A 14,521-nucleotide genomic window follows, 5' to 3' on the forward strand; every position below is an offset into this window, starting at 1 on the left:
CAGTCCATGTGAGATGCTTCATAGTACTGCATCAAGTCACTTTAACAGCCACTGGGGAGTTACTTTGTAGTGTAGTTTATAGTTATTTGCAGTAACGCTGCAGCGTCCTTTGGGGTTTGCAGTGGATGCAGATGATATTGATTTGCAGCAGTATATTGCAAGGACACTGCACTGGGATGCAAGTGGTGCTGACAAGCTGTCAGGCAGCACAGATTACAACCCAGGGACACAGTGCACTGGGATGCAGATGACCCTGATACGCAGCAGGGCAGAATGCTGCAGTACATCTTCTCATTCTAGCAGACCAGTGGGGAAAGTGACTTCTATAGCCCAGATCCCCCCAGGAAGACCAGTCGCTCACATCTATAGGCTGATAGCATAAGCTGCTCAGCTGCGGCAGCAGACCATGGTGATGAGACATTTGACCAGTGAGTATTGTAGAAATCCATGTTTTCACACACAAGCATCATCCACATTTATAAGATTATTTTAGCATCATGACATTTTCAATAAATGTTGTGCGGGGAGGTTCTTTGCCTTCTGATTTCTGAACCCTTAGGGTGCACTGAGGACACATTTGCAAGCCTTTCCCTCAGCAACCAGAGCTAGAAATGTATCTGTCTTAAAGAAACAAAAGCTGAGGTGCTCATGCAATCACCTGACTCTGGGAGCTGGGCCTTTAAGAAAAACACCAACTGTTGTGAGACGAGTGATAACATCGGGAGAGTTAGCAGCATAAATGCCTGAGATTGTCAGACAAGGTGGGTGAGGTGATATCTTTCATTGGACCTATTCTGTTGGTGAGAGAGACAAGCTTTCAAACTTACACAGCACTCTTCTTACACAGAGAGGTCTGGGAAAGATACTGAGAGTTTCACAGCTAAATACAAGATCGAACAGATAATTTAGCGTTAGTAGTTAGCACATATTCTAAGGAACCATTCAAGGTGAAGTGACCTGTTAAGAGCCCTATAGTCACAGGACAAAAAGAGGGGTTAAGTGGGTTACAGATTGTCGTAATAAGCCATAAATCCAGTGTCTTTATTAAGACCATGATTTTTAGTATCTAGCAAAGTTATGAATTTAAGCTCCCAGGCTCATCTTTTGAAGGTATTGCGCAGGTTTCCTTTGAGGATGAGGACTGAGAGCTCAGATACAGAGTGATTGCTTTGTGAAAAGTCTGCACCCCCAGGTGGTGTGGTGTTTTTGTCTCAGCTTTGCTGTGTGAGTTCGTCTGAGAGCATAGTGATTGTCTGCTTTCACCCATATAGTTGCTATTGGGGCATTTAGTGCACTGGATGAGGTACACCACATGCTGTGATAGGCATGTGTAGGACCCATGGATCTTGAAAGGTGTGCTATGGGGGATGTTGATCATTGTAGCAGTGGAGATGTGTCTGCAGGTTTTGCATCTGTTGTTCTGGCAGGGTCTGGTGCTGCTTTGAGTTGGAGTGCCCTGGGCTGTGGGGAGCTTGCTTGTGATGATGAGTTTGGAGAGGTTGTGGGGTTGTTTGAAGGCCAGACGAGGAAGTTTAGGAAATATTTCTTTCAGGATGGGGTCCCCCCTGAGTATGGGTTGTAGTAGTTTGATACCCTTTATGGGTTCCAGTGTGGAGTGGTAGGTGACAGCTAAGGGTGTGCAATCGTAGCGGGTTTTATTTCTTAATTGAAGCAGGTTCTCTTGGATTATTTGGGTGACCCATTCCATGATGCAATATAATTTTCTGGTGGAGTGTCCTTATCTGGTGAAGGCGGTTTTGAATGTGTTAAGGTGTATATCCCAGACTTTCTCTTTGGAGCATATTTTGTGGTATCTGAGTACCTGGCTGTAGAAGACCAATTTCTTGTTGTGTTTGGGGCCGTTTACTAGATCTGTGAAGGTAGGTGTGGTGATCTGTGGGTTTCTTGTATGTAGTTGTCTGTAGGGGTCCATTGTTGAAACTGATCCTGGTGTGCAAAAAGTTGATGCTAGTGTGAGAGTGTTCCAGAAAGAGTTTATTGAAGTTGTGATGGAAATCTGAAGGAGTTTGCTGTCTGTCCAGAGGATGAAAATATCATCATATATCACAGATATATCATTGGTTCTGTGGCACATTTGTCCAGAAATTCTTCTTCAAAGTGACCCAGGAAGAGGTTGGTATACTGGGGAGCCATCCTAGTACCCAGGGCTGTTGCCAGGGTTTGGAAAAAGTGTTTGTTGAATATAAAATTGTTATGGGTGAGGATGAAAGGGATGAGTTTGACGATGTGTTTTTGGGGTGGAGAGATGAGACTTGTCCATTGTCTTGTAAATATTTGAATTTGCATGTCATCCTTGCGCAGGGGCAATGCAAATCTTCTCTGTATCGTCGCAATTTTATTATATGTGCTAGGCAGTCAGCAATGTTGTCCTTGTGAGAGATGTTGGTGTATAGGGAGATGACAACCATGGTGGCAAAGATAGTGTTCTGAGGGAGGTTGTTAATGTTGTGGTGTTTATGGAGGAAGCCAGTAGTGTCCTGGAAGAAGCTGGCTCTTTTTGTGGTGAGTGGCCTTGAGGATTGTTTCTGTGAGTCCTGACATTCTTTCAGTAAGATCGCTGTGGCCAGATATGGTCTGTCTGGGTTCCCTTGCTTGTGTATCTTGGGAAGCATGCAGAAGGTCCCTGGGGGGTGGCTTCTTGGCAGATGAGCTTGTAAAGTTTCTCTTGAAGTTGTTTGGGAAAAGATTTGATGATAAACTTAAATTCCTGGGTAAATTGTGGTGTGGAGTACTTCTTTGAGTACTTTTTGGTAGGTGGTGTCGGAGAGTCAACGATTGGCCTCATTAATATAGTCATTGCGGTTGAGGACTACAACCTTTATCTGTCTGGTGGTTAGATTTCAGGGACTGCATAACTGTCCTCTTGGCAGCGGAGAGACTGTGGTGGATGTGATGTTTGTTAAGGATTTCACAGTCAGTATTTTTTCTGAGACAATCAATGTAATGATCAAGTGTGTGACTTCATGCACTCTGTCCAGTCAGAAGATTCTTATTTCTTATGATTGTTTGTGGGGACATGGTAACTGTGAAATAGTTGTGAAAGAATTTTTTAGGTGGAGTCGGCAGAAGAATTCTCCACGTTAGTACAGTAAAAGGTTTTGTAGTGAGGCAGAAGTTCATTTCCCTTAGAGTACAGCTAATTCAGCTCCAGTTCGGGGTAGTCTTGATAAACTGATGTTCAGGTGTTGTGTAGTGTCCATGGGGTAGATACGGGTGCCATGGCTTCTCCCAGATATGGTGTTCTGTGGCTTGTGAAGTAGTTGTAGTTGGTTCCACTTTCTTTTTGTGTTGGATGGCTGTCATCAGGTTTTTTGGTAGCTGTTTTGGACTTCTCACATGATTTCCAGGTAAATTTCCTGATCCCCTCCCCCCCCCACCTTGCAATGTGTGGGAGCATGTGGTGATTTCTTGTTTGAGGTGGCCCCTTCTGAAGTATGTGAGATGCAGTAAGTGGTTCCTCAGTTTTTCTGAAGTCCGTCTGCAGAGCTGTTCAGCACATTTGGAGTTGTGTGTAGCGGTCAGAAGGTTATAGATGGTGAGACCTCTGGCAATGTTTTGTTTCTTGCATTTGCTCAGGAAGTAGATGTCATGAAATTTTGCTTCCTTTTTCTTCATTTTGTGGTGTTTCCATTTTATGTGGACAGTTCCAGGCTTGGCTGCACACACAAGGCTCAAACACAGGGTACATGTGTTGTGGGGACAGAACGTGGTCCCTCCTTGCAGGACAGCTGCATCTGCCAACATTGAGATGTCTCTGCTTGAGCGTAGCCTGTGGGTTGCTGTCCTCACACCTCACAAACGGGAATCGCCAGCAGTTGTTCATGGGTGGGGAGAGACCTGACCCCACTCCAGTTCCTTTTTCTAGGCTTTTAATCTGTGGTGCCTAAGTGGTGCAACTGTTAGGATTTCATTTTCTATGCCTGGGAGGCTGCTGTCACCGGAGGCAGCTGCCTGGGCATGGAGCAGGGCAAATGCAGCGTGGTGCTGATGGAGAGAGCACAGAGCACTCGCTCTCATGTAGGCTGCACTTTGGTGCCATCTTGTTTGCTCACCTTCAATGTAAAATAAAAGCCCTCCGGACCAAAATGACCGGAGAAACAGAATGCCATGAAAGGGGGTGTGCCAGAAGCTCCCTTAAACAAAAGGCGCCGATTTCCACAGGACTGAAGCACTATGGAGGCAGCACAAAGGATGCTGGGAAACATATCAGAGGTGACAGGTAGATGGGGGCATGCGGGGTCAGGTGCCCCACCCCAAGACTTGCTGCTTCGCTTGTACTGAGCATGCTCAGTAAGGCTGGTGAAGCCGGCTACCCGCACTCTGCCCCCCTCCCACCCTCTCAGCAGGCCCCAAGTTGTCTCTGGATCTGCAAAGCAGGGATGGGCTGTGAAATGGGCCTGATTTTATGCTGTTCTCCCTTGGAAGCTAATGAAAGTGGAAGGAGCACTGCACGTCACAGGGCCCTAGCCTAATTATGAGGCCTGGTGTGATGAAGGGGGAGAGCTCTCCTGCCACTGCTGTTGTGTGTGCAAAGGAGGAGTGAGACTTTGCCCTGCCACCTACGATGAGCACTTCGTTCCTAGCCAAACAGCTTTTCCTTGCCGCCGTAGGAGAGCTTTCCAGGGGCACCTGAATAATCCAAGATGCCTTTGATCGAGGTGCAGGTGGCTGCAAGCAGGAGCTGGTGCCCAAGGCAGCTGGGAAGCCGCTTCCCGGCACTGTGCCTTGGCACCTCCTGACACCCGATCCCAGGCCGGTGGCTCTCTTGGCTCCCATTGTAAGCAGCTCAGTGACATGATCCCTGGCTCTCCATAGAGCCCTGAATAGCTGCTGGCGCCCAGCTTTCTGAGCCACCTGAATTACTCAGCACTAGAGAGACCTGGTGGAGGCCTTGGACCATTCCACAGGCCACCTCTCCACGCCAGTTGGGATGTGGAAACCCCAGCACTTAATGCACATGGAGACTTGATTCGCCTTTGACCCCCCCAGTGAGGGCGATCTCTGAAGGCCAAGGTTGGGGTGTGGAAGGGAGTTTGGGGTGTGGGCTCCAGGAGGGAGTTTGGGTGCAGGAGGTGGCTCAGGGCTGGGGGTTGGGGTGCCAGGTGTGGGCTCCAGGAGGGAGTCTGGGTGTGGGAAGGGGCTCATGGCTGGGGGTTGGGGTGCGGGAGGGGTTGCAGGGTACAGGCTCCAGCTGGGCGGCACTTGCCTCGGGCGGCTCCCGGAAGCGGCCGGCATGTCTGACTCCGAGGCTCAGGGCAGCCAGATGGCTCTGTGAGCTGTCCCTGCCTGCAGGCACTGCCCCCCCAGCTCCCATTGGCTGTGATTCCCAGCCAATGGGAGCTGTGGAGTCAGCTCTCGAGGCAGGGGCAGCACGTAGAGACCCCCTGGCCACCCCTGCACTTAGGAGCTGAACATGCTGGCTGCTTCCGGGAGCCACACTGCGCCGCCCACTGGACTTTGGCCTATTAAAATCTCCCGGGTTGCCGTTAATAGTCACCGGGAGATTGAGGCTGGTTCTGGGAGACTCCCGGCCAATCCCGGAGGGTTGGCAACCCTACTATCTAGGAATGTCTACAGCTAGAGTCCCCCATCCTTATGCTGGTGAAAATGCAGAGGAACCCCACTGATGTCAGTGGGATCATCCATGACTTACACCAGTGCAGCTGAGAGCAGAATCTGGCCCATCCTGGGTAACGCCTGTCTTCTTAGGCCTGGTCTACCCTTGCAATGTAGGGAATGTGTAGCTACAGGCAGCAGTGAAAGGCTTCGGCAGCACAGAAGCATAGCCTAGCAGCGTAGATGGGCAAGGCACTACTTGGGCATGTAGAGAGCTGTGTAGGGTATACAGCCTGTGGGTTCAGGCCTGTCTGCCCTCCACTCGCCTAGGAAGTGCCTCACTGTGTACATTGCTATTTATACCTGGGCTAAGGGCATGCTCAGTGTCTGTATTCTGCATCCCACTGTAAAAGCAGACCATATCCTGTGACTTTATAAATGGTGACCTAAGGCAGCTTTGTGGGGCAATCACTGTCTGCTTGGTCTGTGTTTGGTTAGCACCTAGCACAATGGGCTCCTGGTCCATGACTAGGGGTCTTAGGTGCTACGGTAATACAGATCAATAATTGGGTGCTTGTACCACACCCACATCTTTGTGTCTGGGCAACTAGCACCTTGAAGAGCATCTTATGCCACTGAAGTCAATGGACCAATCACGGAGTCAGGTGCTACTCAGCATGATTTAGGGTCTGTCTCCAAGGCAGGAGAGGAATTACTGGCAGTGAGTCGGGGGTATAAAGAGGAGTAATGGGGTGGAATTAAAGGAGGAGAAATTCAGTGCCTGATGCTACAAACACTTATGCATGTAACTAACATTGCTCCCATGTGTAGGCCCATCTGAGTCAATGAGGCTATTCAGAGGAGTAGTTTGTGTTTGCTGTTCAGCCCGAGGGTCCGTCCTCCAGTGAGATCTAGTCAACTATGGAATGCTCTCCGAAGGGAAGCAGTGGCTGCCATAAGCACAGGGCTGTCCCTTCCCAGAGAAGCCAGCCTGCCAAGTGTGCCCCAGACTGCTAGGCTGTGAGGACGAAGCTGCCACCTGGCCAAAGTAGAAGTGTGTATGGATATATCTGGTCTACGTGTGGAAATTGACCAGAACATGTCTCCACATGGACACGCCATTCCAGAATAATTCTAGATTAATAATTCTTTATTCCGGAATATTAATGCACTTCCACAACATTGTTCTGGAATCAAGTCACTTTCATTCCAGAACAGTGTCCAAATAGGGAGCTATTCCAGTCACTTTCTCCATACCAGACAACCCTTAATTCATGAAAGAATAGAGAATTTCACGTACAGCAGAACTCGCAGTCCTGACCCTTCGGGAAACCACCACCACCCAGGGGGCTGCCTGCAGTGCTGCGTCTAGGGCTGCAACGCTGTCCTCTCCACGAACCCATCTGCTGGAATGATGGAACTTCCCATCATACAGGGGGCTCTTGTATTTGTTGATGACCCAGGGCTGGTAGCCTATGTGGGGTGGAAGGAACTTCACCTTGGGTGCTGGGGTCAGTGTTGATTTGTCTGGAAATGTCTTATTCATGGAATCTAAGTCTAAATCGTGGAGGTGCCAACCCATAACAAGAGGTGTGTTTCTTTACAACAAGACAGGAGACAGTCAGCCTCACCTCAGTCCCTGGAAAAATCATGGAGCAGGTCCTCAAAGAATCAATCCTGAAGCACTTGCATGAGAGGAAAGTGATCAGGAACAGCCAGCATGGATTCACCAAGGGAAGGTCATGCCTGACTAATCTAATCGCCTTTTATGATGAGATTACTGGTTCTGTGGATGAAGGGAAAGCAGTGGATGTATTGTTTCTTGACTTTAGCAAAGCTTTTGACACCGTCTCCCACAGTATTCTTGTCAGCAAGTTAAGGAAGTATGGGCTGGATGAATGCACTATAAGGTGGGTAGAAAGCTGGCTAGATAGTCGGGCTCAACGGGTAGTGATCAATGGCTCCATGTCTAGTTGGCAGCCGGTGTCAAGTGGAGTGCCCCAGGGGTCGGTCCTGGGGCCGGTTTTGTTCAATATCTTCATAAATGATCTGGAGGATGGTGTGGATTGCACTCTCAGCAAATTTGCGGATGATACTAAACTGGGAGGAGTGGTAGATACGCTGGAGGGGAGGGATAGGATACAGAAGGACCTAGACAAATTGGAGGATTGGGCCAAAAGAAATCTGATGAGGTTCAATAAGGATAAGTGCAGGGTCCTGCACTTAGGACGGAAGAATCCAATGCACCGCTACAGACTAGGGACCGAATGGCTAGGCAGCAGTTCTGCGGAAAAGGACCTAGGGGTGACAGTGGATGAGAAGCTGGATATGAGTCAGCAGTGTGCCCTTGTTGCCAAGAAGGCCAATGGCATTTTGGGATGTATAAGTAGGGGCATAGCGAGCAGATCGAGGGACGTGATCGTTCCCCTCTATTCGACATTGGTGAGGCCTCATCTGGAGTACTGTGTCCACTTTTGGGCCCCGCACTACAAGAAGGATGTGGATAAATTGGAGAGAGTCCAGCGAAGGGCAACAAAAATTATTAGGGGTCTGGAACACATGACTTATGAGGAGAGGCTGAGGGAGCTGGGATTGTTTAGTCTGCAGAAGAGAAGAATGAGAGGGGATTTGATAGCTGCTTTCAACTACCTGAAAGGGGGTTCCAAAGAGGATGGCTCTAGACTGTTCTCAATGGTAGCAGATGACAGAACGAGGAGTAATGGTCTCAAGTTGCAGTGGGGGAGGTTTAGATTGGATATTAGGAAAAACTTTTTCACTAAGAGGGTGGTGAAACACTGGAATGCGTTACCTAGGGAGGTGGTAGAATCTCCTTCCTTAGAAGTTTTTAAGGTCAGGCTTGACAAAGCCCTGGCTGGGATGATTTAATTGGGGATTGGTCCTGCTTTGAGCAGGGGGTTGGACTAGATGACCTTCTGGGGTCCCTTCCAACCCTGATATTCTATGATTCTATGAGAAATCTGAATGAGTGCTAACAGCACATGGGGAAAATAGAAGTGTGGAAATCCGTTAGTAGAAAGGTACAGTCTAAAGAGTGAACACAATGAGAGAGGGCAAGGTTAGATTGGAATATACAAAACAAGCTTGGAACTTGGACTGGGAGCCAGGAGACGTTGGTTCTATTCCTAGCTCTGTGACTGGGCAAGTCTTTTAACCCCAGAGGAATAAACAGAGGCCCAAACGCTGGAGGCCTTATTCAGCCCTTGCATGGGCAGCACTTCCACGGGAGTGCTGTCTGAGTGAGGATTGCAGGGCTGGACCAGAACACATCTGGGGAAGGTAAGGGGAGAGGCAGGGAAGAAAGGAAGGAAAGAGAGGGAGAAGAATATCACTAATGAAACGACATTAATGAGCACCAGAAGAGCAGGTGCCCTGGACAGTAGAGGCGGGTGGCAATGGAGTTCTGCCCCAGCCAGCACAGCCACCTATTGCAGTGGCGTAGGTTTAGCAATAAACCAGACTGGCTTAAAATTATGTTCACCCCGGTCATGGTGTGAGTGGAAGGAGGGACTCTGGAGATCTGTCTTTGCCGTAGACTCCTTGTGTCACCTGGCAGAGCCCAGTGCTCCTTTTGCCTGCTGGACAAGACGCAGACAGAAAATGGGTCACACGTTCTCTTAAGGTATGAGTAAACCCGGATAACGCCTGATGAACAGACGTCTTAATAAATGGCCAATCTGCTGTTACCGGTTGTTAGAGTCCAACAGTGGTTGCTTCTGACCATCCCAAACACCTTTTACTGCTGTGCTTGTGGCCATCGAAAACACATGCTCCTCATGCCTGTAACATGCCTATAACAGCTAGTAATCCTGTATTAACCCTCTATAAACCATGTATAGAGGGTATCATCTTATGAAGTGTATCCCGGGATGGTCTTTAACTGTGTGCATGCACAGTACCTAGCACCCAGGGGGCTCTGATCTCAGCTGAGAACCCAGGTGCCACCAGAATACAAAGAATGACCATAATTCCTTGCTGTGAATACAGTGACTGTGATGGCCACTTCTCTGTGTACCAGAGTATGGCATAAGGATGGCCATGGAGTTGGGGCACTGGCTTGAGACCTAGATTCAATTCCCTGCTCTGCCACAGATTTCCCATGTGATCTTGGGCAAGTCACTTAGGCCCAGGTCCACAAAGGTACTTATGTTTCTAACTTACATTGATTTAATGGCATATAGGAATCTAAATACCTTTGAGGATCTGAGCCTTAGTTGCTCTGTGCCTCAGTTTCCCCTCTGTAAAGTGGGTGATGATAGCACTGCCCTACCTGCCAGCACCGTGACATGGGTAAATACATTCATCCATGTGAGGTGCTCAGATGCCGTGGTAATGGGCTACAAAGGAGCTAAGATAGAACTTGTTTCTACAAGCAGATCCCTTTTAGTAACTGGGAATCCCTGAGCTGCCTTCAGACTCTCCAAAGAGAGAGAACCCAGCAGGCAGCTGACCCCCAGCACTGTCCAGGCTCAGTAGGACTCACCTGGCGTGGAGGAGGCAGAGAAATGTTTCACAGTTGCTCACGCTGCTACTTTAATCCTAGACCGTGAGGAGCCCGTCTTGTGCTTCAGGGACAGGACTGGGAGTCAGGAGGCTGCGAGTCTGTTCCCAGCCCAGACGCAGGGTGACATTGGGCAAGTTGAATCGCCCTGTGCCTCAGTTTCCCCAGATGTAAGATGACGATAATGATACTGACCTAGCTCCTGGGGCTGACATGAGGATGAACCAATTCATGTTTGTGATTCCTGCATGGAAAGTGCGAGGGGAATGTTGTTAATGGTGTATGTTGCCATGCTTTAAGCCCTGCTGTTGTACGGAAAGGTGCCCTGCCCCTTTAAGAAATTAGCTGTGCCAGGCTCTCTGCCTGGCTGCTAGGCTCCCCATAGGCTCTCAGCGAAGAAAGTCAGAGCCTGGGCTGCTGCAGTCTATTTTATCACAATTTACTTGGTAACAGGTTACAAATGTGGCCTGTGATGAAAATAATGAGGCTTGATGTCACTTAGTGCAGGGGGCTGTGTGTGTGTGGAATAGCAAAGGAGAGCCTGGCTGGCCTCCATGCTTCCACAGCAACCCCTTCTGCTGCTCTTCTTCCTCCATAGCGGGGCCTCCTGCCCCTAAGGGGTCTGGGCAGTGCCACCCCCTCACACAGGGCTCAGGGAACCAACTCTACTAGAGACCTATTAGAGCCCCTACTCCATCCCTGGAAGGGCCCAGTTCTCTGTAACTCCAGCACTCAGGGTCCCACTGCTTCCTGTGGGAGACCATATTGGGTGCTCCATTCCCTCTGTGCCACCCCACCAGAGTCATGGGCAGGATCTAGCCCACAGCCAGGAAACCTTCCCCTGATGGCCAGCCAGATCTCCCCATTGTCCTGGGGGGAGACTTTCAAAGACACCGAAAGCAGTTAGGTGCCAGCTCCCAGTGGCAACTGGATCCCCAACCCTGTTGAATCCCCCTCTCCTAGTTCAAGCCCTGGACTATCCCTAACAAGTCTTCCCATTCTTTTCACTCCCAGAAGCAGATCGCCCTGAGCCGCTCCTCATTAAATGCCATGCAGTTCCTGCACTGCACACAACTCCTCCCAGGCCTGAGCAAAGGGACAATAACTGGAGACACTCCACAGTTCCTGTCCCTGCCAGTGTCCTCCCTGACCCCGGTTTCCCTGCTCACTGGCACCCACCCAGCCACTTACTTGGCACTTTCCTGAGAAACAAGTGAAAATGCGCCTTCTACTCATGCCCGAATTAACGGTTGTGTCCACAATGAGTTTCCCGTGCATGTATTTTACTTCAAATGGCACTGAATTAGCTTCCGCTGGAGGAATGCGACAGGTGAAGCTATCACCACTGTTCAGTGGGACGGTCGGTGCATTAGTCTTAATTCCATACTGTGGCCCTTTAAACTGAAACACTGAACTTCTCTGGAAACATTGTGCTGGTGGGGGAGAATGGGGCGTGCAGGGCAACCTCAGTGCTTGGAAACTTGCTGCGAAGGATGGTCGAACTCTGGGCTAGTTTTGTTTGTTTGGGATCTAAACGTGGCTGCTGAGTCTCTGGGCCAGATTGCTCTTCACATGGGTTGTTAGTGAATTAATTCAAACAAGGCTTTTGACACAGTTCTACATGACATTCTCATGAGCAAACTAGGGAAATGGGGTCCAGATGAAATCATTATAAGGTGGGTGCACAACAGGTTGCAAAACCATACTCATCTGTCAAACTGGGAGGACATATCAAGGTCCCACAGGGGCCTGTCCTGGGTCTGGTACTAGTCATTATTTTCACTAACAACTTTGATGGACTGGAGAGTACACTTACAACATTTGCAGATCATACCAAGCTGGGAGGGGTTGCAAGCACTTTGGAGGACAGGATTAGAATTCGAAATGATCTTGGAGAATTGGTCTGAAATCAACAAGATGAAATTCAAAAAAGAGAGGTGCAAAGGATTCTACTTAGAAAGAAAAAATCAAATGCACAACTACAGAATGTGGAATAACTGGGTAGGTGGTACTGCTGCCAAAAAGGATCTGTGGATTATAGTGGATCACAAACTGAATATGAGCCAACGGTGTGATTCAGTTACAGAAAAGGCTCATATCATTCTGGGGTATGTTAACAGGAGTGTCATATGTAAGAAACCTGAGGTAATTGTCCCACTCTACTCAGTATTGGTGAAGCATCAGTTGCAGTATTATGTCCAGTTCTGGGTGCCACACTTTAAAAACGATGTGGACAAATTGGAGAAAGTCCGGAGGACAGCAACAAAAATTATAACCAGATTTAGAAAACACAACCTGTGAGGAAAGGTTGAAAGAACTGGGCATGTTTAGTCTCAAGAAGAGAAGGCTGAGGGGGGACCTAATAACAGTCTTCAAATATGTCAAATGTTCTTATAAAGAGAATGGTGATCATTTTTTCTTTGTGTCCACAGAGGGCAGGGCAAGAAGGAATCAGCTCAGTTTACAACATGGAAGATTTAGGTTGGATATTAGGAAAAACTTTCTAACTCTAAGGTTAGCTGAGCACTGGAACAGGTTACCAAGGGAGGTTGTGGAATCCCCATCACTGGAGAATAGGTTACACAGGCACCTGCCAGGGATTATCTAGGGTTATGTAAGCCTCCCTCAGTGTGGGGGGTGGAGTAGATGACCTTTCTGAGGACACTGCCAGCCTGACATTTCTATGATTCTGTGCTAAACAACTTGGGCACTATTACAAAGCCATGGATCACCCGTGCTACTCTTTCACCACATTGAACATTGACTAGTTACTCTTGGGTTTCGACTCCTTAGCCCATTTCTGATCCAGGACAGTACTTTGCCTCTCACCGCATGGCTACTTTCTTTCCTTAACATCTCCTGTAGGGGACTTTGTCAAAGGCTTTTTACAAGTTCAAGCCCTGGTCTACACTACGAGTTTAGGTTGAATTTAGCAGCGTTAGATCAATTTAACCCTGTGTACGACGAAGGGTAAATGGCCACACGACGAAGCCATTTACTTCGACTTAAAGGGCTCTTAAACTCTATTTCTGTACTCCTCCCCCGACGAGGGGATTAGCGCTGCAATCGACCTTGCCTGGTCGAATTTGGGGTAGTGTGGTCGCAATTCGATGGTATTGGCCTCCGGGAGCTATCCCAAAGTGCTCCATTGTGACCGCTCTGGACAGCAATCTCAACTCAGATGCACTGCCCAGGTAGACAGGAAAAGGCCTGCGAACTTTTGAATCTTATTTTCTGTTTGGCAAGTGTGGCAAGCTGCAGGTGAGTGCAGATCTCATCAGCAGAGGTGACCATGATGGAGTCTCAGAATCGCAAAAGAGCTCCAGCATGGACCGAACGGGAGGTATGCGATCTGATCGCTGTATGGGGAGACGAATCCGTGCTATCAGAACTCCATTCCAAAAGACGAAATGCCCAAACATTTGAAAAAATCTCCAAAGGCATGAAGGACAGAGGCTATAACAGGGACCTGCAGCATGAAACTTAAGGAGCTCAGGCAAGCCTACCAAAAAAACAGAGGCAAATGGCCACTCGGGGTCAGAGCCCCAACCATGCCGCTTCTATGATGAGCTGCATGCCATTCTAGGGGGTGTAGCCACCACTACCCCACCCCTGTGCTTTGACTCCATCAATGGATTATCATACAACAGGGATGTGCATTTTGGGGATGAGGAAGATGAGGAGGAGGAGGAGAAGGTTGAAGATAGTGCACAGCAAGCAAGTGGAGAAACTGAGAGCCAGGAACTGTTTCTCACCCTGGACCTGGAGCCAGGACCTGCTGAACCCACCCAAGGCGGGCTCCCGGACCCGCCAGGTGGAGAAGGGACCTCTGTATAGTGTACCATTGTAAATATAATACATGGTTTAAAAGCAAGCATGTTTAATGATTAATTTATGGCCAGTACAGCTACTGGAAAAATCTGTTAACGTGTCTGGGGATGGAGCGGGACATCTCCATAAAGCTCTCCTGGATGTACTCCCAAAGCCTTTGCAAAAGGTTTCTGGGGAAGGCAGCCTTATTCCATCCTCCATGGTTGAACACTTTACCACACCAGGCCAGTAGCACGGAGTTTGGAGTCACTGCATAACAAGGCATGGCAGCGTATGGTCCTGGTGTTTGCTGGCATTCAAGCAACATCCGTTCTTTATCTCTCTGTGTTATCCTCAGGAGAGTGATATCATTCATGGTCACCTGGTTGAAATAGGATAATTTTATTAAGGGGACATTCAGAGGTAGCCGTTCCTGCTGGGCTGTTTGCCTGTGGCTGAACAGAAATCTTCCCTGCTGTTAGCCATGCAGTGGGGGGAGGGGTGAAGTGATCATCCCAGAAAATTGTGGGGGGGGGGGGCGTTAGTTGGGTTTGTGCTGCACGTTAATCCAAAAACCGCAGCCCCTCCTTTTAAATTGCCAACCCATTTGAAATG

At 48.8% G+C, this 14,521-nt stretch overlaps 1 non-coding gene across 1 annotated transcript; it reads right to left on the reverse strand.

The window, feature by feature from the left end:
- Nucleotides 1-2,276: 2,276 nt before the first annotated feature.
- Nucleotides 2,277-2,383, reverse strand: LOC140915418 (U6 spliceosomal RNA). The gene has a single exon (XR_012160154.1). It is a non-coding gene; the product is annotated as a U6 spliceosomal RNA (small nuclear RNA).
- Nucleotides 2,384-14,521: the final 12,138 nt, after the last annotated feature.

The sequence above is a fragment of the Lepidochelys kempii genome, chromosome 7 (genome assembly GCF_965140285.1).
Source record: "Lepidochelys kempii isolate rLepKem1 chromosome 7, rLepKem1.hap1, whole genome shotgun sequence".
Lineage (NCBI taxonomy): Eukaryota > Metazoa > Chordata > Testudines > Cheloniidae > Lepidochelys > Lepidochelys kempii.